The following is a 24,775-nucleotide window of genomic DNA, read 5'->3' on the forward strand; positions in this document are numbered from 1 at the left end:
GTGCTGAACTGGGTGATGCCGAGGCAAAGTTCAAGATGAAACCGTGGTTTGGGGCTGCATTTTCCCACTAAATTAGCAGTCAGATGCAGTGTATAATTAATTAGCACAAACCAGGGAAAGCTTGTCATTTAATAAGGCTTTTTTATTTCTACATTACACAAACAGTGGGAATTGATCCATCAAGTGCCTGGCTATTAATGCTGTTTAATGTATGCCTGGTTGTTAAATTGAGATGTCTAGGTACATACATCCAGAGTTTAAGAGCTCCTCATAGTTTGTTCAGTATTTGCTCAGATCTGAAGTCATGTTCCACAGAATCAATAATAGCTTCATTCCCGAATCTGAACCCGGTTCAAACATGCATATGGATGGAAACTGATAGTTTCATCATGATCTCAGAAATAAGATTTCGTATATGTCTTTCTATGTCTTAAAATTCAGCTAGTCCCCCTCCTCCAATATTAAATATTGCATTGTGTTTGCAGCATTCTCTCTTTACTTTCTTTTTTATGTAATCCTTGCTCACAATTGCCTTAGGCAGAGAGTATCTTTATCTTTGCAGTATTCAGCATAGTATCATGGAATTGTAGAGCTGGAAGGAGCCTTATGAAATATACAGAATGAGATTTCAGCTGTCCTGCCAAGATTTCTAGAAGGACACACAGTCTTACTTGTGGTCTAAGAATAATCCAAAGTGTTGAATATTTGAAACAGTCCTTAACCTAATGTTTTTTTCTAAAAATGATTAAGGATGATTCACACTGTTTTGTGAACTGGCTGTATTGTTAAGTTATGAGGTGATTAACAAATGTGTTCTTTAGAATGTGTCATTACATCTTATACACAAATGAAAACATTAAATGCTTTTTTTTCTTTTTTTTAGTTAATGCAGATAGGAAAACTAAAAACCTGAATGTGAAATTACTTCAAGAATAGGGTAATTTGTTTGAACAGTTGATGAAGGTCATTTGCTACATGGAGAAATTATTATATTTACCAGTGTCAGTAACATTTAAATTAGTGAAATTAGTCCCTATATAAACTGCTAAATATCAAAGAAGTTAATTGTGTGTGTGTGTATATGTGTGTATGTGTACACACATATATATGAAGAGGTACCTTGAGGACTTTTAAGAAGACCAACAAACATAATCATAAAACTACATTAACATCTCTGATTTTTTTCTTATAAACTGAGAAAACTTTCTGCAGGTTTACACAGGGAAGGTTAAGAATGCATTTTTGTTAAAGGATACCACTTGGGATTATTTTTCCTTCTATAATTAGAAGAAATATTTGCTCTGCAGAAATTGCTTAAGCTGTGAACATTTATTTTGAAAAACATGGTGAAGTAAAATCCCTGTGGCACAAAATACTCATGTTTTGGGGCCAGTTCAGATCTGTGTAACTGTACTTATCTCATTCTGCTCTATATTGAAATCAGATGTTTCTGTGCTTGTTTCCTATCCCAACTGAAAAGTCCTCTAATGCTGGGACAGGTCTAAATATGGCATTATACTTTTTAAAAAAATTTTTTCTGCAGAATCAAGAACAGTATTACATATTTGGGTGGTACTGAGGGGAACATTGTTTAAGTGGACGGACAATTACCATAAAAGGAAGGCAAGTTAGGAAAATATTTTATTTCCCCATGCTTAATTCACATAATGTCAAAAAAGTAATTTATTGTGCTAGCAAATACAAAATTTTGAATCTTCCATTAAATTTTCTGCCTGACCAATTTCTCATACAATTTTAGAATTACCCTCATGATGTCATTGTCTTTTTCTCAGTGAGAAAGGTTTGTGATTGTTTACTCATTAACCAACTCATTCACTCATTCACTCATTGATTAATTCTCCAACATTTAAGAAAGGCCTATGTTATGGCAATAACTCAATGCACAAATGCATTGAGAGTTTTGTTTTGTTTTGTTTTTTTTTTTTTTTACTATTTCTGTATTTTGGTATGCACTGCTTTTTCATTAATTGTCCAATAAAAAGCATTTTTATCACCTACCTAGCTTGTTAAGTTTTTGTGCTAGAATTAAAGCCAATCACCCAATATTTCCAGTTCTTCTTTGCCCCCTCAGAGTTAGGTATATAAAGTGTAGCTTTGGCAAATGGGTTGTGAGAAGTGTGTGATTTGTCACATTCTCTACTCCCTGGCATTGTGATCATGGAATCTGTGTTGAGATAATCTTCATCAATCTGGGTCCTGGGGCCTCTACAATGAATAGAACCTTTTATCCACCTGTTGACTAGGACTAATTGTGTGAGCTAGAAATAAAATTTTGTTAGCATAAGCCACTAATAGTTGGGTATTGTTTGTTTCTGCTACATAATCTTGTCTATCCTAATCTGTACAATCATTGTAGATATGTTTTCTTCTTGAATGCAGTACCTGAAAAGTATGCTAAGATAAAGGAAAATCTTTGAAATGTATATTCAAAAACATTTTAGCTCCATATAATAAAATTTGGTGGAGTATCCACATTTGTCATGATTTTTAGATTGTACATAAAAATAGTAGCTTATGTACTAACATTTAAACTATGCTGTGACAATTTTTTATTTTTAGTTAACCAAAAAAGTGCTACCAATGACTCTTCCTAAACCCCAACAAAATTGTGATTTACCTAATTCTGTGAATGGCATGACTAATTTGTAAAACTGGGTCAAAAGAAAAAATGACATATCTTATTTTTCATATAGTTGATCTATCTAGTAGTCTTTTTCAATATATTTGGATAATTTGGATAATTGTTAATATAAAAATGAGCAAATAAAACTCACAAACAACATTAGGTTTGGTTATAAATAAAATTTACTTCACAGTGAATTCTGTCAACTTTATCCTTTGAATATTTTCGGTATATAGTGTTTATTGATATTAACAGTTCTAAATTAAAATTTTCATAATTAGTAATATGATCTAAAAACTTCTATTCTATTGATTTTTGCATGATCAAAATCAATCAAATATCACTTTAATACAATTATTTTCAAACTTGGCATCTGAAAAATGTTGACTAACTACTGATGTGTTAATGTGAGAATATTTGAGTTATTTTTTAATGTCTTTGGATTAAAGGGCAACTTGATTTGCACATGTATATAATAACAAATATTTAAAGTTAATTTTAAATTAATGAATGTTGATAAACAAGCAAAGGGCAATATATAAATACTGATTTTTTTTCATTTAATTCCATACTGTAGAAAGGAAATTATACCAAAAATACTTTAATTTGGATTTTGTTTTCTGTTGGGATTTGGAAATAATGATTTTTTTATGTCGAATTTCCCAACCAAGTTGACTTTAACTCATCTAAATAAGATTTGTGGTTTGGTACTTATTCATTTTATTCCTGTACATTGTACTGAATAATACATAATCTCAGTAATAGAGTCAAACTGTGTCTTTAAAATGGCTACAAACTTAAGAATCTAGGACATTCTAGAAGGGTATATGCTTGTTATACTGTATTCAACCTTTAAAAGCTGATGAAATTTTCATAATTTCCCATTGTGTGACTGAGGAAGGTTATATCCAGTATTGCCTATTAAAAATAAATTTTTGAACAAAATAGTGAGTGGAAACTTATTAGTTATTGACTACTAAGAAAAATATTAGAACATATAAAGCCTACTATGGAGCATATTACAGTATCAGGGAAATTAATGTGTTTAGAATGGTCAAAAATGTTTCCTTCCTTATTTGCTTCCTGAAGTTAACAATGAAAATTTTCATAATTTAAGACATTACTCCTCCACCCTGTCTGAAGTTTTATGACTTTTTGTATCCTTCGTGCCTCTGATTTTTTTTTCTAGGATATTTTTCCTAAGTAAACTTAGTTGAAAATATGTTTATCACAGCTTCATCTGTAATAGTAATAAAAGGAAAATGATTTTAATGCTTAAGAGGAGAAAGAATGGCTAACCAAATTACTGTGGTAGATCAATAAAGTAAAATTTGATATAATCATTAATATCATACCTAAAAATACATAAGTATGTACAAAGATATTCATAGTGTATTCCTAGGAAAAAAATTAAGTTAAAAAATGATATGTACCACTCTGACCCCATTACGAACACGTTATATTTTAGATATTTTTTGCATATACATACGTATAGTGTATATATGTCTATATCTTTGTACACATATATACAAAATGGTGTATGGATAAATACATAAGGTGAAAGGTCTTTTAATTTTATTTTTTGCTTATTTGAATTTAGTTTTTAAAAATTTAAAAATATTTTTCCAGCTTTATTGAGATAAAATAGACATAACATTGTGTAAGTTTAAGGTGTATACGGTGATGATTTGAAATACTTATATATTGCTAAATGGTTACCACAGTAGCATTAGTTAACACCTGTATCACCTCACATAATTACAATTTCTTTTTTTGTAGTGAGAACACACAAGATCTATTCTCTTAGCAAGTTTCAAGTATATAATACCATGTTGTTTATTATAGTCACCATGCTGTACTTAATTTTCTTAATTTTGTAAAATGAACAAGTATTGTCTTTGTATTGAGTAAAAAAAATATACTTTATTATCATTTTGTGACTCATTAGTGAACATTGTTATAGAAAATTCATTATTAGAATATCTGGCAACTTCATTACAATAATAGTCTGAACCGTTGAATAAAGGTTTTGTGAATACTTTTGACTAATAATTTTGAAAATATAAAGGAAAGGGTTTTTTTTTTTTTCCTTTTTCCTATTTAGGTATTTTGAAATTGATATACTAAAGGGACTTAGCTACAGACGTGTTCCACAACAATTATCAAAAAATCAGCCCATTAAGCTTGCTGTCCTGACCTAGGTGATGTTTTTATCGAGAGAAGCACAGTACTCAAGATAATTCCCATATAAGGCACTAAAATCAGCATTAAAGGGTTTTGAATTATGGCTAATGAGTGTGCAAGGCTGAAAGGAGACATTAATTTTTTAAAAGTTCTTAATAGTTTTTAACTTCTCGGCTTAAGCAATTATTTGTTGGTGCAGGACTCTCTAGTGCTGTCTTTTCCTGCCTCAGTCATATAAGCACATACAGAAAGAGGAGCCACAAGTCAGAACAGTCTGGAATGCCCAGCCCCCCACACTGGGGAGGGGTATCTGTTCAGGGGAGTCCCCCAGACCTATAATGGACTTTGTAGGAATAAGAAATAAACTTTTTTGTGTTAAAAAAAAAAAAAATTTCTAAGAGCTGCATTAATAGAGATTCATAGATACCTTTTTCTCCCTTTTTTTTTGCACATATGAACACATAAAAGAAGAGTAGAAAAGACAATGACCACACATATTGTTTTTTTATACTTTGTTAGGATCTGAAGAGACAATTACTATTGAAATAAAAAAAGTACACTCTTAAAAATGTTTTATCTCAGTCTTACTTAAACCTGAACAATTGTTTATATTTCATAATTATTATGACTATAGGCCAAAAACAATGTAGCACATTTTATTCTGGTCATTATATACACTTAAATGCAATTGTAAAACTCAAAATATGCAAATATTTTATTAGCCATTCAAAATGATCACATTATTTGTAATTCATTTAGCAGTATTTGAAATGCAAAATTAGACATGCACATATTTTCTTTTTAGGCTACTTGTTTATCCATTTCTGAATTAATTGACCTATATTTCCCAGTAATTATCTTTAGCCTGAAGTACAGTGTATGGGAAACTTATTGAGTAAAAACACCTTTGGAAGATTCTTGAAACATCCAATCTTATCTACTCACAGTCTCGGGTGCTTAGGTCACTAATGCTATTTTTGCTAAAAATAAGCCAATGTATTTAGTCTGTTGCTCTTTTTGTCTTATTTTCAAAAGCTTTGTTCTTAATTACCTTTCTTTTTTTTTTCTATTATAGGTCATTTTCTATCATATGGCCTATAAAATTATTTCCATTGGGAAAGAATTGCAGAAAAGTCATCATCCTTTGAAGACAAGTTTGATTAAAAGGTAAATTCAGGCCTCTGGACATCATATAGGTGATTGCTGTGCAACGAAATTGTTGTTCACATCAAAAGTACTGATTGTTACCCATTTTGTTTGTTTATAAGGCAAACCCTGTTGTTGAGGACTAAAAATAAGTTTTCTTGAATTATACAAATGCAAAAGTTGTTTTTAATGCATAACGTTTTACATATACATTAAAATAATTGTTTAAAATAGTTTGCAGTAGGATTTCTGAATTAATCATTGTTTTAAATAGTTTAGATTAAGAGTTCTGAAAACTGTATCTCCTATGAAAAGAGGGAGTGGAAGGCAGAAAATTTATATTGGAGTGCTTTACATACTAATCATCTAGAATGGGATGTAATAAACTGTTTCAAATATCCTTCCACTTGTAATGATAGGATGTCTTTGGATAAATTCACAGAATTTATTTTATTTTACTAATTAATTGGTATATATAATTCATCCACAGATATATTAGTGAAAGCTGGATTCTAAATGACTTTCCTATGATAAGCTTTCCAATTAATTCTTCTCACACTGTTTTCCTGGTGACATTTGAACTTCTTTCATTATATAAAACACATCTGGAATGAGGCATTGCTGAATAATAATCATGGATGCTAACATGTTAAAGATTGAACCCCTGACATAGTCAAATGTGTTCTGGTTTAAAACAGTGACCTCAACAAATGCTGCTTTAAGTAAATCATATTTAGAAAGAATATATAGGCATATCTGTTCATCTTCCCTGTCTTGTGCTAGAACTGGTGAAAAAGAAAGAAATCGAATTACAAACTGCATCTTCATTGTTTAGTAGAGTTGACTATATTAATTCATATTTTTCCTGCCATCTGTAAATATTTTTCCTTTTTCTTGTCTGATATGAAAAATATTGCATTAAGTAAATATTAAAAAGTATTATCTAAAACATATGTTAAATCATGTATTACTTATAATTTACATTTGTGTCATAGGGTTACTAAATTTTGTCCATGGTGTATTTCATAAAAGAGATGATGCTGGTAAGATCTTGTTTAAATGGCTTGCTAATACAAGAGGCAGATCATTTAAAATGAACCTTACGTCTTCATAGGATGTTAGTTAGAAATGAAGACATTACCTCAAAATGTAGGTAATTATTGCCTCCTGTTTTATCAGTGCTCTTTTCTGAGGTATTATCATAAGAGAGCACTTTAGTATTAAGCAGGGCCTTCGAGTGGCAATAAATCAGTCCAACTGAGTCATTATTGTCCAAGGCATCTGAACTACTGCAATGTTGTGGATCCTACTGAGAGTGTGAAATCACTTGACCCTTGGCATTAACCTTTGCTGAATGAATAGACACTGCTTTCCACATCGAGGAACAAAGCAGAAGACTATTGATTAAACACCACATTCACTTGATATTAAATACTGGCTGAACTCACTTCTTGCTTCCAATTCCAGAGGGAGAAACCCAGAGAGTTGCTGAGTCTCACGAGAATGGATGTTTGTAATTCAGAGCAATGTTTTTCCTGCAAAGTACTTTTTTTCTCCTTTGATCAATAACTAACAGCCATGATCAGCCATGAGTATGTATTCTCAATTCTGACCTGTGTATTTTATCACCTAAGGTGAAAGGTCACAGTGCTGTGACTAATGTTTCAGTTCTAAGCATGAATTGTTTCCTGACTTCAACATCTCTTTGAAAAAGCAATTTGTTTTATTTTATTTCTTGCTTATGAGTCATTATTTTGGCAATTGATTTGTTTGCATTAGTAAAATACATGATTTTTCTAAAATTCTTTGGTTTAATAACTGTTTTTGCAGATGTTGAATTTTCTATAACTCGACATTATTAGAAGAAATCATTAAAAAGTACATTTTAGGATTTATGATTTATGTTATTTGGGAAAGAGAAACATTACAGTTAAATAAATTTCTCAAGTTAGAAGAAAGCAAAAGCTTTGAATCGAGTGTAGCAATACCTATGAGCATACAGAGAACAAGAAAAGATATTTTACCAGAAATCTCAAGCGAATTACCTTCTGATCCATTCCTTGTCCTGCACTATTGACAGCAGTTTGACAGCTTCTTTGTAGACCTATTTTAACCAGAAGGAGAACATGTCTTATTGACAGATAAATCAATTCAATTCAAGGAACTAAAGTTAAATTTTAAAATTTTACCCATAGTTGAAAAAATCATTTTTATTTTAAATTTAAATAGTTTCTTTGTGCTCATATAACTGGAATTACTTTACTGTAGGAAGCAACATAATAGCTACAAGGGTTTTCTTCTTTCTCCAAAATCTCATATTCTTTTGGACTCAGGATATTGAGCCAGTAAAACTCTTTATAAATAATTGTTTTCATTGTTGACTGGCTTGTGTTCAACACCAGGAATTCTAGATCAGGTAGCGGCGAATCCATCATGGTTGAGCTAAGATCATTCCTTGGCTGAATAATAGAAAATATTTCCTCTGAGGACATAATGGTGTAATACACTCGCAGTCTCACACAGTTTGCACAGTTTTTGAAAAGGAGTATTAGAAGGCTGGGGAAAGTTGATAAGATGAATCATGCAGCTAAACTTAATAGTCAATCCTTTTGATTTGATGCTTTCTACAGGATGTGTAGCCCCTGAGATCTTTCTTTGAAAGCTACTGAAGCTGTGAAAAATATGAAAAACATTCTATGTCATATATTCTGTTTTCTTTATTCCTAAGGACATTTGTATAGAAGTCATTTTTACTTCACTATTATTTTGAGCACAGACATGCTATATGCACACAAGAACCTTGAACTTGACTTGAGGGTACCTACGTACAATTTACTTGACTGATATAATATAGTACCAACTTGCTTCTTGCATGACAAATATGATAATTGTTTGCAAATTCTAATATTTTTAAGGTTATATTTAATGAAAACATTTAACTAGAATTTGCTGCTTTGAAGTACCAAATAATTGTTTGTTATTCTGCTGCACGTGCCAGTGAAGGAGATATTTTTGTGATATTTTAGACTAATCAAACTGAGTGGAGAAGTGGCTGGGTCAAGGTCACACAGTAAGTCTGTGACATAGCTGTGATTAGAATCCATGGAGCACATACTGCAAACCCATTTATAATCTCTTTGGTGTCTGTATGGGACTTCTAAATGGAAATTATTGTAAAATGAGGTTGGTGAGATACAATAAAATGATAAATAATTATAATTTATTGTAACAGAAATATTAGAATATTCCAGGTTAAAATTGGAAGAATAAGGAAGCAAAAGAGAGAAAGAGGAAAGAGAAGAGAAAGAGAAAGAAGAAAAAGGAAAACACTTTTGGCTTTACTATACCGATTTCAAAAGAAAAGATCAGATAAGCATCTCACTTGAGACATATGCAGAAATAGTGTTTATGCTAACAGGGGTGAGGAGTTTGTAAATTTTTTTAATGCTCAGAAGAGTAAGTAGGTCCTCATTCAAACTTCTGCTAGATTAACACCCCCCAACCTGCCATCCCTGTTCTTAAAAATAATCCAGAGATTGTTTAGAACACACTTCCATAAAGTGAAGAGCAACTCTTTCTACTGTTTAGAGGTGAGGTCCAGGACGAGTTACTCATGAAAGTCTGTTGTTTCTATATTAAAAACAAAAGTTCCTACGGGGGGTTTGGAAAAGTTGAGATAGTAAAAGCTCCAAAAGTATTCTGCCTCAGGTAGATTATTCAAAATTGATCTTTTCTGAGGTTTGTCGTGATTCCCATTTTTATCTGCTACCTCATGAGAAACTTCTTTTTAAAAGTTATCTATAACTGTTCATAGCTAAAAAGGATGGCTCTCAAGATGTCCATAGCTTTGAACATAACAGTCTCTCTCTAGCCTGGTCAGGAATCTTTTTAGTGTGAGTTTTTTGTTTCCTTGAATTAGAAGAAGACTTTGAAATTGACTACATGTTGTTAAATCTTTGCTTGGGATCTAGTAAAACCCCATATAGTTTATCTGACACAGTAGAGTTTATCTTTTTTACATTTGTCATTCCTCATAAAAGATATTGACCAGAATTTTTGTGACTTTGACCAGCAGAAAACCTTAGCTGATGCACTCAAGGCTGAAATGCAGTCAGCGGAAGTGGAAACACTTCAACCCTGCCCCTGTGGCAAGAATGGCTTCCCATTAGACAATCTGGTCAGATTCTTTATGGACCCAAAGGGAGGTACTTATGCTGGGCATTGCGTTTGTATTTTTCTTGAACTACCTGCTCCCTAGAGCTGCGTCCTAAGACTGCTGCTTGTGTAAAACCTTTCACAACTATGCATCATTGATCTAGCTATAATCACACTGATCTGTTGGCTTTTCACTAAACTTTACTTAAGTGAAAACTAACCCTCTTCTTCCTGTTCGGGGTTATGATTGACTGTATGTCTTTTGAATGGTGTGAAGATGCTGGCTGTGAAACTGGAACACTGCTTTTCAATGTCTTTAAAAGAAGGAAAGAAAAATGTATCCCCTCAACCACTATAGAGCAAGATAAAAGAAAATAATGACGGTGCACACTGCATTGTCAATGCTGAACTTTAGAGAATCTTCTTAGAACCTCTCAACAGCTTGAAAAACTTTTCACCCTCCCCCCCCACATTTATTTATTCCCAAATTATTTTTTAAAACAAGAATTTTACAAGGGTAAATTTTAATTCAGTGATGCAATTTTTCAATTATGCTACACACATATTTATTGAGAGTCCCTTAAATATTTCAGTTTCCTGGATGGCAAACAGATGCCACTCCCCACCTGAGATATAGAACCAGGATAGCTGACAGAAAGGAAAAGGAAACACAGGGCCATGAGGACATGAAAAAGTGGTTAGAAAAAAGAATAAGACAACCAGGAAGCTATGGGCATGAGATCTAGTATAGAAGGTTACCAGTCCTGTTCTCCATCCTGACCCTCCCACATCACTTAGAATCTGTAGACTGGATATATGAAGTTAAGCTTCACCAATACATAGGTAGCAAAATATAAAGTGCATAATAATAAAAACTGTGTTAAGTGTCTTTTATGTGGGCAGAGTTGATTTCTGTTGCTAAGCTTTTACTATATGCATCTGTAATTTCATGACACTAAGGGAGTCTAAGCACTTAGTAATATTTATGGGCCTCAGTCATTTCTCTCAGTACATGTATGTAATTTTTCTACAACTAATAGCTTATTCTTTTATAAAGAATGGTAATGGGAATGAGTAATTATCCTCTGGTTGCTTAGGACTGTACTTTTGTGTATGCAAGGGCAGACCTCTTGCTCCACCTTTCAAAATAGCATTCCTAAACATCACAGCGCACCCAGAGCTGCTGAGTGGGGGCATGTGTGCTGACCCAGATTATTAGCTCATCCATCCAGCCAGCAACACTATGAAATACTTTCCATTTTGCACTTTGCACATCTTTTATGTGAAAACACACACACACACACACACAATGGCAGCTTTAATCAACAACGTAACTCTGTTTAAGAATTAATATTTACAGTCATGATTTCTTTTCACATGTTATCCTAGTAATAATAAATAATAACTATCCTAGTTCTAAAATTAATAATAATAAAATATGGTGCTTAAATAAGCAAATATTAAAAAAATCTTGGTTTCTTTCACATTTTTCTTTAGATTATTTCTTTTTCCTTGTTTTGTTTTCAATTTTACTATAAAGGTGGGTGTTTAAAAAAAATACTTTCTGGTTGGGTCTAAAAATGGTCTACCTGGGTGTAAATAAAGACTGGTGAGTCATTCACCATTACCTCCAGATTAGTTTTATAAGTAGGTTAGAGAGCACCCAGGAACCAAAACAGTGGCTGTAATATATTGACGCAAGGGTATATTTTTAACAGTCTGTTACATAATAGTCAACTGTGACTCTTGTTAAGGGAATAGTTTTATACCATAATGAAAGGAATGATATCTGATACCCAGGGAAGAAGTAAAACTTTCAGAGAACTTTGAAACATATTTAAGGTCTTCTTTGAGAAAAGAACCTAGAGACTGACTTTATCAAAGAACTGTTATTCTTCCATTTCTCCAGTGTTCAAGCTACTACATTTAATGTTCTTTGAATCCATTTGTTTCCTGGTACGGTAAAAAATTTCCTTTTATGATTTTTAGAATGGCCATGATTCTCACATCAGGTTACCAAATATTATTAAATTAGGCGATAGCATTATCTATTTAGAATTAATGTGAGGTAACATCCTTCCTGATTTATAGTATCTATTCTAGAAGATACTTCTGGGGTGTATTACTGTCATGAGTGTAAGTGATAAGGAATATGAAACCATTCTTGGCAAAGAACGTATCACAAGATATTCAGTGCAAAGGGATATCTGATTCTTATCAACATGTTATAAAGAACTTTAAGTAAAAAAAAATGTCTTGGGATTTTGTGTGAGAGACAGCCTTCAAGATAAGTTTGGGCGGTTCACATTTTGTAAGGAAATTTAAACCTCACTGTCAAATGGCATTTTCATCTGTTTGAGAAGTTATTTTATCCATCAAAGGGGACCCTATAGCAGATGTACAATCCATATCTTAGCCCATATCATACTTGATTATAATTGCTTTCCACCTCTCCCACTAGGCTGTGACTCCATGAGAGAAAAGAGGAGTAGGGTCTGTCAGTGTAATTGAATTCTAGTCTCAGAAATTGGATGTTTGTATATATCCTTAGCATCTTTGAAGGGGTCCTGAAACTTCAAGCAAAGTGGGCAAACGGAGCCCTAGAACATTAGACCTAATTTAAACGTGCAGGTGTGACATGGAGACTTTCTTTTTAAAATACCTTCAACATTCTCAGCTAGTTTTTTCCCAGAGTCATTGTTAAGTCTCAATCAAGTTAGATCTCTTTTTAAAGACATTCATCGAAGTAGTAACGTCCTACTAACAAAAAATAAAACATAGGTTAACAATGTAGTGACTCTAATCGAATTTGTTATCACAAACTACAAGTATAGTTTTTAAACAAGTGGAGTTGTATTCCTTAAGGCATTCACAGTGTTTGTCCCAGGTGAGCTGACTGTTCATCAGTACTAAGGGATCCTTTGTGAATTATTATTTGATGTAGAATCCTAGATTGTGTGTGAAGGGTCAGATAGCTTACAAGATATTTCTAGATGGATCTACCTTCAAGAAAATAAACTTATACTAGTACTCCATCCTAGTATTTGCACTTTAACTCATTTTAAGTGTCCCTATATCTAATTTGCTGATATCAACATTTTATTTTCTGTTTTCTGTGTAATTTAAAATTTAGGCACTCTGTTTTCATTTATATCTTCTCGTCTTTAGAACAAACTTTTTTCTTCCCTTGGGAATGTACCACTGGCTATTAATGGAACATCTTGTTTCTTTACAGATATCTTAAAACAGGTTTTCATAAATAATCTCATTCATGCCATGAAATTTACTAATATGGAAGTCTTTTGACTAGAACACTAACACTTCTAGTTAACCTTTGTCTTCAGTACAGCAAAGGGTATGCATTAATAAGGGTATTTGTGGTTTAGCTGCAGATTGGTTAAATAGAGCTACAGTTTGTTAAGGAAATAATGTATACAGGCATTATGCCAAGCACTTGATGGACGTTATAGCATTACTTTTTACAGTTACCTGGAGAGGAAAGTATTATACCCAATCTCTTCACTCCGTTTGCAGAGGAGGAATAAACTAAGACTCTAGCTCAAAGATGTTAAGTAACTTTCCCCAAACCACAAAGCTAATAAGTGACAGACCCAGGATATAATTCCAAGGTAATTCCACTTTTTTTTTTTTTTAAACGTCTCTATTGGAGTATAATTGCTTTACAGTGGTGTGTTAGTTTCTGCTTTTCACATTATTCTTCCTTCCCATCACTTTTTATGATAAGACGAATGCTTGTTTCATAAATAGAATTTAGGTTTTATGTTTATATTTTCTGTGTCTGTGCATAGTAGTGAAAATATTGCTGGGAAACAGAATTAAAGAGCTTTTCCATTTCTTGGTTTGGAACATGTTTGCTTACTTAGTCCTTTGGTCAAAATCATAGTTTATCTTCTTTTCTTATTTTACTAAAAATGCCCTTTCTGTATCACTCTCAGCTTTGAGTCAGTATATTATTATTCATTAATATAATGAATAATCATTAGCAGCTTTTTGATAATATACTTCTCTATATATAATGGGAGAAAATTCATTATAGAATGCTAATATAGTAATTTAAAATTAATTTTTATTTTCTTTTAAAAAAGGCTAAAAAATAAATTTTCACTATAAAAGGTACACGTGTAAACTAATTTGATTTAAGGATAGTACACATTTTCAAGGTAAAGAAGGAAAATATGGATCTACAGTAACACCAGGACTTTTATACCTGAGCGTACTTGCCCAGACCTTGTATATTTTCTTGTCTGTCACCATTTGTCATTTAGATAAAATTTCAAGGTATTGATTTTTTGAATTAAAGAAATCCTTGTATTATTTTTCCTAATTTTGTCACTGAAATAAACAAGCAACTTATCACAATTATGATCTACAGTTTCCCCACAAGAGAAAATCATTAAAAAAAAATTTTTTTTTATTGAAGTATAGTTGATTTACAATGTTGTGTTAGTTTCAGGTGTACAGCAAAGTGATTCAGATATATATATATATATATTCTTTTTCAGATTCTTTTTCCTTATAGGTTATTACAAAATATTGAGTATAGTTCTCTGTGCTATACAGTAGGTCCCTGTTGGTTATCTATTTTATATATAGTAATATGCATATATTAACCCCAAACTCCTAATTTACCTAATTTATGCCTCCCCCCCCCTTCCCCTTTGGTAACCATAAGTTTGTTTTCTATGACTGTGGGTCTGTTTCTGTTTTGTATATAAGGTCATTTGTGTCATTTTTTGTTTGTTTGTTTCCATATACAAGCAATATCATATGATATTTATCTTTCTCTGTCTGGCTTACTTCCCTCAGTATGATAATCTCTAGGTCCACCCATGTTGCTGCAAATGGCATTATTTCATTCTTTTTCTATGGCTCAGTAGTATTCCATTGTATATATGTATGACATCTTCTCTAGCCGTTCATCTGTCGATGGACACTTAGGTTGCTTCCATGTCCTGGCTATTGTAAAGAAAGCTGCAGTGAACATTGAGATGCATGTATCTTTTTGAATTATGGTTTTCTCCAGATATATGCCCAGTAGTGGGACTGCAGGATCAGAGAAAAGCATTTTTAATTTTATTTAATTGATCCGTACAAACACTGAGCAGTTACTCCTATGTGTTAGGCACTGATCTGGCACTGGGAATATAATAGTGAACCAAATAGACAAAAAGTCCTGCTCTCAAGGAAATTATATGACAATAAACAAGAGTGAGAAGTATATAGTATGACACATAGTAATGAGTGCTAAGAAAATAATAAAGAAAAGAGGTAGAGGGAGTATTGGGGATGGTCAGTCTTAGATATGGTGGCCAAGGAGGGCCTAAATGCGGTGGTGTCATTTAAGTAAAGACTGGAAAGATGCGTGAAGTAGCAAGTCACACAATCTTCTTTTTAAAATTTTTGTCCTACAAAATGTATCTTATAAGTTAATGTAGGTGTCTTGTTTACTTGGCATTATGTAACTACTATAGTGACATTAGTGTTTAAGTGTCTTGCTATCAACCCAATTTTAATAATTTTTAAATGATACTCTCTATGTGTGTGTATTTGTGTACATTCCTTAGGCTCACTTGGTGTGGTTTTTTTTTTTGCTTTTGTTTTATTTATTTATTTATTTATTTTTACTAGTGCCTGAAGAATTTAGAGGCAATTGGTTAAATATCGAGAAAAGTAGTATCCTTGCCATTCAATATGTTGACTGTAGAATATTGGGATTTAAGACAGAATCCCAGACTACGTTTTTTTTTTCCTATCAAAAGAATGCATATTGCCAGAAGACTAGAGATCTCCTCTTTTCTCCAAAGTAAGCAGTCGCTAAATCTCATCTCCTTATTGCGTCCAACCCAAAGTTTAGAATTTCTAGGTGGTGAACAGTTCTCTTCATTGGTCAAGGTGTGGTTTCCCATGACTGAGATTCCTAAAACCAAAACTTTTCTGCCCCCTACATGCCCAATACACAATGGCAGAGAAAAATCAAATCTGTAATTTGATTGAAAATACTTTATTTTAAGCATGGAGCTATATAGGTAGTCCCCAACTTATGATGATTCAACTTACAATTTTTTGACTTTACAATGATGTGAAAGCAATATTCCTTCAGTAAAAAACATACTTTAACTTTTGAGTTTTGGCCTTTTCCTCGGTGAGTGTTATGTGGCACATACTCTCTAGTGATGCTGGGTAGAGGTAGTGAACTACAGGTCCTAGTCAGCCACTCCATCAAGAGGGTAAACAGCTGATAACAGTTACACCGTTAAGTACCCATACAACTTCTGTTTTTCAATTCCAGTACAGTATTCAGTAAATTACATGAACTGTTCAGCACTTCATTATAAAATAGTCTTTGTGTTAGAAGATTTTGCCCAACTATAGGCTAACGTAAGGGTTCTGAGCACATTTAAGGTAGGCTAGTCTAAGTTATGATGTTCGTTGATTTAGGTATATTAAATGCATTTTCAATTTATATTTTTGACTTACGATTGCTTTATCTGGACATAACCCCATTGTAAGTTGAGGAAGATCTCTGTGTGTGTGTCATTTAAATATATATCCTATGAGTAATTGGTTAACATTTGAAGCACTTTACTTGTGCTTGCATTCACTAAAACTTAGCTCCACCGCTGAAGCTGCGATAAGCCCTTGGATTTTTTTTACCTCACCACCAACAAAGGATTTATGAATGGTTGACTTTAGAAATGATTACTCATTCATGAAATAAGCGATCTTTAAGATATGTGGACTGTCTAGAAGTGTTCACGCTTACCTCTGTCCTTGCATAAATAGAGTCTAAGAATCTAGCAACTTCAGTAGCCTTACCTTTCTATTTGTTTCCCATTCCCTTTGAAATGGCACTCCAGGCCTGGGATTTTGCATAGTTCTGTGTTTAGATACATATGGAGGGGCTCACTGACTTAATCCAACTCTATGTACAGTTGAATCCTGCTGCTAGAATATTTTCTCAATGGAAAAGTCCTGTTTGGAATGGGGAGAAGGGAGCACATGGCAGTCACGTGGTCCTGCAATGTTTGAGTCTCATTGGAAGTAGCAGTGGGCCTTCCTGTCTTACAGCTCCTAGTCCTGTTTTATCTTTGCGAGGAGCTTCGATACCCAATGTCATGAAGGCCACATCTGATCTACGTTTTAGGGTGAGCCCCCTTGGTAGTTATGCACCTTTCCTCCCACTTCCTGTGGTGCAGATCTGGAGGCCTGGGGATTCCTTTGCCAAGTGCGTAGTCACAAGTAGTTCTCGGCCATCTGGTTTACTTCGTAGTTCAGTTCCCTACAGATCTTAGTTGGAATTCGGTCTGTTTCTACCTATGAAGAAACTCAGCCAAAGATCCTGCCTAGATGTAGCCTTAAACCCAATAGTTTTGCATCTTGGGGATTGGCCTCCATGCTCTGACCTTTTCTCCCTGTATTTAAGAACCCCAGCCTTGAAACCAATCAGAACAATAGGATGCTGTGGCGAGGCTCTTCCCCAGTCTTTGCTGGGTTACACTTGTTCCCATTGTTCAGCAGAGGACTCTTAAGGGAGTGTGCCCCCTGACAACATTTAGGGCATAATTTTTTCTATTTCCAAGCCTACCATTTTTGAATAATCTTTTAATTTTAGAGCAGCTTTAGATTTATTGAGAAATTATGAAGGTAGTAAAGAGAATTCCCATATACACGGTAAACAGGTTTTCCTATTTTTAGCTTTTTATGTTAGCATGATACATTTCATTAATTAGTAATCTTGATAATTATTAGTATCTGCATACTTTATTCAGATTAACTTTTTCTATTCCGGGGCCTCATCCAGGATGCCACATTGTATTTAGTCCTTTGGTTTCCTTTGGTTAATCTCGGCTGTGACCTTTTCCCAGACTTTCCTAGTTTTGTGATGACTTAGACGGCTTTGAGGAGTGCTGGTTAGGTATTTTGTAGACTGTTCCTCAACTAAGAATTTTCTGATGTTTTTCTCATGATTAGACTGGTGTTGTACATTTTTGGGAGGCAGGTGACAGAGGTCAAGTGCCGTTTTTATGACATCATATCATATCAAGAGTATATACTATCAACATGAGTTGTTTTTGAAGTTGACCTCAGTTGCCTGAATAAGGTGGTGACTGTTGGAATTCTCCACTATATTCTCTAGAAAGAAGTCACTATGCACAGCCCACACTTTAGGAGTGGGAGTTATGCGCCACCTTTTTGAGGGTGAGGTATCTACAGAAATTACTTGGAATTCTTCTGCATTGGAGATTTGTCTTTTCTTTCCTATTTGTGTATTTATTAAATCATCTGTTTATATCAGCATATTTATTGTATACCTTGTGTTATAATCCAATATTCATTCATCTATTGTGGTTCTCAGTGTTCCAGCTTGGCCACTGGGAGCTCCAGGCTTATCTTGTATATTTCTTGCCCCAGTCTTAGAAGTAGCTTTCTCTAAGGAGCCCTGGTTCCTTTTTTTGAACGACGCTATTAGAAACTAAAATCTGGGTACTAGGCATGCACGTTATTAAATGAGGTCTTCTTAATACTTCTAGGCCCTCTTAGCTGACAGAGCAAGAAAGTACATGTGTGTGTACTAACCATACGCATTTATACATGTAGATAAATATTTCTATATATAGTCATCTGTATATTTAGACAGATGCAACTCCAATCTATTACTACATGGATCATTTTAGCCTCTTCCCCTTGTTCATCTGTAACCTCCTACTACTATAGTAAGAAGCTAGCTTCCTCCATCCACCTTCCATTCACTTAACTGTTCAAGTCCGGTATACATGTATTGAGATATCAGAATTACAAAAACATACCACCTTAGAAAAGAACCTTATCAACTAGAGTACAGCGCTTATGTATAGTTTCCTTTATCTTTAGTCTTATAGGTTCCACTCATTTCCAAAGTGAGTTTGCTGCATACATTTGTAATACAGTTAGATATTTTGTACTTTCTGCATTCCATCCCCTGACCCCTTAAATAATTTTAAAAACCCTGCATACATTGAGGTTTGTTCTCTGTGTAATACATTCTATGACTTTTGACAAATGGCTAGTGTCATGTATTTACTGTTATAGTATCATTCAGAATAGTTTCCCTGCTCCCCCAAATCCCCTGTGCTTCACCTATTCAACCCTTCCCTCCTCAAATCCTGAAATCACTGATCTTTTTTACCAACTCTGTAGTTTTGCTATTCCAGAATTTCATATAACTGGAATCAGAATGGCTTCTTTTACTTAGCAATGTGTTTAAGATCCACCTACATCTTTTTATGGCTTGATAGCTCATTTCTTTTTATCACTAAATAATATTCCATTGTATATATGTACCACAGTTTGTTTATCCACCCAGCTGTTGAAGGTCATCTTAGTTTCTTCTGGTTTTTGGCATTTGCGAATAAAGCTGCTACTGTTTATGTGCAGGTTTTTGTGTGGGCATATGTTTTCCAATCAGTTGGGTAAATAATTAAGATCATGATTGCTAGTTTGTATGGTAAGACTATTTTTAGCTTTGTTAGAAACTGCTGAACTGTCTTCCAAAGTGGCTTTACCATTATGCACTCTCACCAGCAATGAATGAGCGTGCCTATTGCTTCAGACCAGCCATTAGTATTATCAGATTTTTGGATTTTAGGCATCTAACAGATGTGTAGTGGTATCTCATTATTTTAATTTGCAGTGCCCTAATGACAAATGATGTTGAGTGTCTTTTCATATGTTTATCATCTGTTTATCTTCTTTGATGAAATGTGTGTCTGTTCAGATCTTGTGCCCATTTTTAAATACGGTTTTTGTTTCCTTATTGTTGAGTTTTTTTTTTTTTTAATTGAATGCAAACTAAGACCACTTGACTGTTACTGAAATGAATAGCGCAGTTTTGCTTTTTTTTTTTTTTAAAGAAATTCACGTTCTTTTATTTATTTATTTATTTATTTATTTATGACTGTGTTGAGTCTTCGTTTCTGTGCGAGGGCTTTCTCTAGTTGCGGCAAGTGGGGACCACTCTTCATCGCGGTGCGCGGGCCTCTCACCATCGCAGCCTCTCTTGTTGCGGAGCACAGGCTCCAGACGCGCAGGCTCAGTAATTGTGGCTCACGGGCCCAGTTGCTCCGTGGCATGTGGGATCTTCCCAGACCAGGGCTCGAACCCGTGTCCCCTGCATTAGCAGGCAGATTCTCAACCACTGCGCCACCAGGGAAGCCCCTTATTGTTGAGTTTTAAGAGATCTTTTTATATTTTGAATACAAGTCCTTTATCAGATACATGTTTTGAAAATATTCTCTCATAGTGATTTGCTTGTCTTTTCATTCTCTTAACAGTGTCTTTTGCAGAAAAGAAGTTTTAATCTTCAAACTTACCAATTTTTCTTTCATAAATCATGCTTTTATTGTTTTGTCTTCTTGGCCTGTGATGTGTGTGTGTGTGTGTGTGTGTGTATATATATATATATATATATATATATATATATATATATATATATATATATATATATATATATATATATTTTAAATTGGGGTATAGTTGCTTTACAATGATGTGTTAGCTTCATCTGTACAATGAAGTGAATCAGCTATATGTATATATATATCTAAAAATTCATTATGAAACTTCAGGTGGCATGAATTTTTCTTCTATGTTTTAGAAGTTTTATAATTTGCATTTTAAATTTAGTGCTATTACTGTTTTGAATTACTTTTTGTGAAAGGTGTAAGATCTGTGCCCAGGTTTGTTTGTTTGTTTGTTTATTTGTATTTGGACATCCAGTTGCTTCAGCACTGTTGGTTGAAAAGACTATCCTTTTTCCATTAAATTGCATTGCATTTGTTTCTTTGTCAAAGGTCAGTTGACTATATTTGTATAGGTTTATCTCTGGGTTTTCTATTCTGTTTTATTGATCGATGTGTCTATTTTTTGGTTAATACCATGATGTCTTGATTATCATAGTTCTAGAAGTCTTCAAATTGAGTAGTGTGAGTCTTTCATCTTTGTTCCTCTGAAGTATTATGTTGGCTAATACAGGTCTTTTACCTTTCCTTGTAAATGTTAGAATCAGTTTGTAGATATTCACAAAATAACTTGCTGTGTTTTTGCTTGGGGTTGTGTTGAGCCTATAGATCAAGATGGAAAGAACTGACATCTTAATAATATTATCTTCTTATCCATGAACATGAACCATTTATTAAGATCTTTGTATTTTTCATAAACATTTTATAGTTTTCCTTCTATAGATCTTGTTATATTTTGTTAGCTTTATACCTATGTGTTTTGTTTATTTTTGTAGTGCTAATGTAATGGCATTGTGTTTTTAATTTCACATTCCAATTATTGAATGTTGGTATATAAGAAAGTATATTAACTTTATATCCTACAGCATTGCTATAATCACTTATTAATTCCAGGAGTTTTTTCTGTTGATTTTTTACATACACAATCATGTCGTCTGTGAACATAGACAGTTTTATTTCTTCCTTTCCAATCTGTATACCTCTTATTTCCATTTTTTTGTCTTACTGCGTTAGCTAGGATTTGCTGTACAATGTTGAAGAGGAGTGGTGGTAGTGGCATCTTTGCCTTGTTCCTGATCTTAGAGGGAAAGAAAGCATCTGGTTTCTCCCCGTAAAGTATGTTAGCTGTAGGTTTATTGTAGATGTTCTTCATCAAGTTCAGGAAGTTCCTTTCTATTCCTAATTTGCTGAGCATTTTTTATCATTAGGTATAGCTTTTTGTTATCTCTTTAGGTGAGACAGAAAGGTTGGAGGGGCTGCAATTAGAGAAATGCTCTTCCCTCCAGCTGTGATAAGAATAAGGTAACGAATAAGAATAATAAGGTTAAGTCTTTTCCCCTGGAAAGAAGATCTTTGTTATGCAGAATGCTTTGGGCATATCTCACAATAATTACTCCTCCTCTTCTTCTGCTGCAACCATGAGAGGATTTTTCTTGGATTTTCACCATGAGAACCTCGTGACATTTCTAGAGGTAAATCTCACAAAACTCCGGGGGCTCTCCTAAGACTGATGCCCCCCCAGGAGTTTCTCACTTTCATGCTAGTCAACAGTCAGTCTACAGCAGTTCATCAAAATTACCATTTAAGTGTTATTACCACTTTATATTCCAGTGGCTTCCATCACCGGTAGACAGTTCTTGTGTAACTTTCTGGATTCTCCTCTCTCTCCAGATTTTGGAGTGGCAGTTTTTCTTGTAACTTATGTTTTCTGATGGGTCTAAGAAAAGTCATTGAGTGTAAGTCCAAGCATGAAATTTTTGATTGCTTCTATTTGGACTATAGGAACAACTTGTACATATCCAAAACAAAGAACATTCAGTCTATTTAGATTTTGCCTTAGGAACTAGGACTATATTTCAAATCTAAGAAAATGGCACATACCACGCTCCCTTTATAAGATGCAGGAAAACAGGGCTGCAGTTCTGCTGCTACCCTGTGTTAACTGTGGCACTTATGACTTTCAGTTAGCTTCTACGATTCTGATTTTCCTTGTTGGCAATAAGTTATGTTCAGATAACATTATGTATTCATTAATTACTTTTATGCTTGTTTGTAGGGCACTGTGTTAGATATTAGAGAGAGAGGAGTCATTAAAAAATGAGCCAGATATGAATTTGCCATCAGTCTCAGACTATAAGAACGGAGATGAGATAAATGCCCCAAAGTGGAACAGATGAAGTGTTATGGGAAAGGTCACTATTGACCAGTAGGAATTGGGAAGAGAGGATTAAAAGAGGTGTCATTGGAACTCTTCATTCTTGAAGAATAGGTAGGATTTAGGCATGCTGGAACAGGAAGTAAGGGCATGCCAGGCAGAGCCATCTGGTATATATGTTGGAGGCAAGTTTAATTTTTAGAGAACAGGCTGAATGGAAAAGAAAAAAAGAAGAAACTTCTATTGAGCATCTACCATGTGTTAAGAAATACACTTTTCAAAACCAGTTTCACTTAGTGGCACAAATAACCCTTCAAATTTGGTAGTATTAGCTCCATTTAAAAGATAAAATAGAAGACTTCATTTTTATTGTGTGTGATTTATCTAAAGTTACTATAGCTAATAAGTGACACAGCTTATTGGTCAAACAAATTGCCTCCTATAGTCCTAATTAAGCTATAAGTGATACACACACACACGTAGGTTAAATAAACAAATAAATAAATAAGTAAATAAATTTTACTATATCTTATATATTCACAGTGTAATTAATGGCCTGGAATCCAAATGAATTCTCTTTTCAATTACCAAGCAACTATTTTTTGAGCACTCTGATGTTGTAGGCCTAGGATTGCATCAATAAACAAAATTGACAAAAGTGTCTGTTTTCCTACTTATGTTACTTCCCCATCATATTTCTATTTCACTATTTCTTCTACTTCATACTCCCTAGAGAAGGTAGGGGGCATGAAAATCATATTAGAAAATAATATTGTGAGCAGATGTGGGAATGTTGGCAGATTTGAACATTAGACTGAGGAGCTGAGACATCAGTAATTTTTTCCTTTGATTTATTTGTTTCACCTCTTAAAGACATTTTAGTTGGAGGTATGTTCTGCTGTCAACATATAGTTTTTTGAGTAGTGAGTAGAGTTTAGAGCTGTGCTTTAAACAAATTCAATGGGCAAAAATGGGAAGATTAAATACTAGATGAAAACGTAGGAGATAGGGAACCAATTAGGGAGCAAGTGAGATAGAACAGACAAGAGAGACTAAGGACTGGATGAGGATAGAGATTTGGGCAGTAAAGGGGAAGGGGAGGACGCAGCTGGACTTGGAAGGGCTGGGTGTCATAGACAAGGAAAGGGATGTCTCTGGTAAGTCAAAGTATTGAGCCTGTTGCTAGGAGGGTATTAATACCATTCTTACGACTAGGGGTACAAGAAGAAAACTAAGCTTGGAACGAAAATGAATTTTTTTCTGGACATACAATATTTTTGGAGTTCTGGTAGAGCACACGGATTGTTTTGCTCAAGAGAAAGTGGGGAAATGGAGGCTAGAGCTTTAGAGAGAGCTTGGCGTTGCAGGTGATAATCGAGGCTGTGAAATAGCTCAAAGGATGGAATGGTTTTGCATGTGGGGGCTGTGGGAGAGAGGAAGAGGGGGGAGAGAATGGGTGAGCACTGAGTATTAAGAACTACCTCCAATCACACTATTTAGTATTAAGGCTAATTATCAATTATTTGAAATCTTTAAATTATCGATGAAACTTTAAAAACAATAGTTGTTTTGGGTATATTATAGCTGTAAGTTCCATCTCAACATATTGTCTTTTTTATCTTAGTATAGGCAAATACAGGTTCATAGGATGGGCAGTTTATGATTGCATATAGGAGACATGTTTGACAACCCCCAAATCAGAAAATCAGAGGGATTTACAGTGGAATCCATTAAGGGTATATAATATAAAAACTGGTTTACTACTTAGGTAAACCACTAACTCTGAAAATTATCAACGCTGTTTCTATTTGTTAAAGTAATTTTAAAATTGAAGGACTTCTCAACAAGTTGTGTGTGTGTGTTTAACAAAATATGTTTTTGAATTAAATAGTCCAAGGACAAAAACTGCTGGAAAAAAGTATTTATTCATCTAAATGAAACACGTGCTTAACCATTTCTCACTGTTATTCTAAA

At 33.8% G+C, this 24,775-nt stretch overlaps 2 long non-coding RNA genes across 2 annotated transcripts in view; both read right to left on the reverse strand.

Annotated features, from left to right (window-relative positions):
• The window catches only part of LOC309622620, a 1,071,855-nt gene that overhangs the window by 402,390 nt on the left and 644,690 nt on the right, over positions 1 to 24,775 (reverse strand). The gene's annotated exons all lie outside the window — the stretch shown is intronic.
• LOC309622628 overlaps positions 20,018 to 24,775 on the reverse strand; it is a 513,445-nt gene continuing 508,687 nt past the window's right edge. The window contains exon 2 of the long non-coding RNA XR_014241043.1: positions 20,018 to 20,344. This is a non-coding gene — a long non-coding RNA (uncharacterized lncRNA). The remainder of the gene's footprint in view (positions 20,345 to 24,775) is intronic.

Source organism: Balaenoptera borealis, assembly GCF_965194805.1.
Source record: "Balaenoptera borealis genome assembly, chromosome: 2".
Taxonomy (NCBI): Eukaryota; Metazoa; Chordata; class Mammalia; order Artiodactyla; family Balaenopteridae; genus Balaenoptera; species Balaenoptera borealis.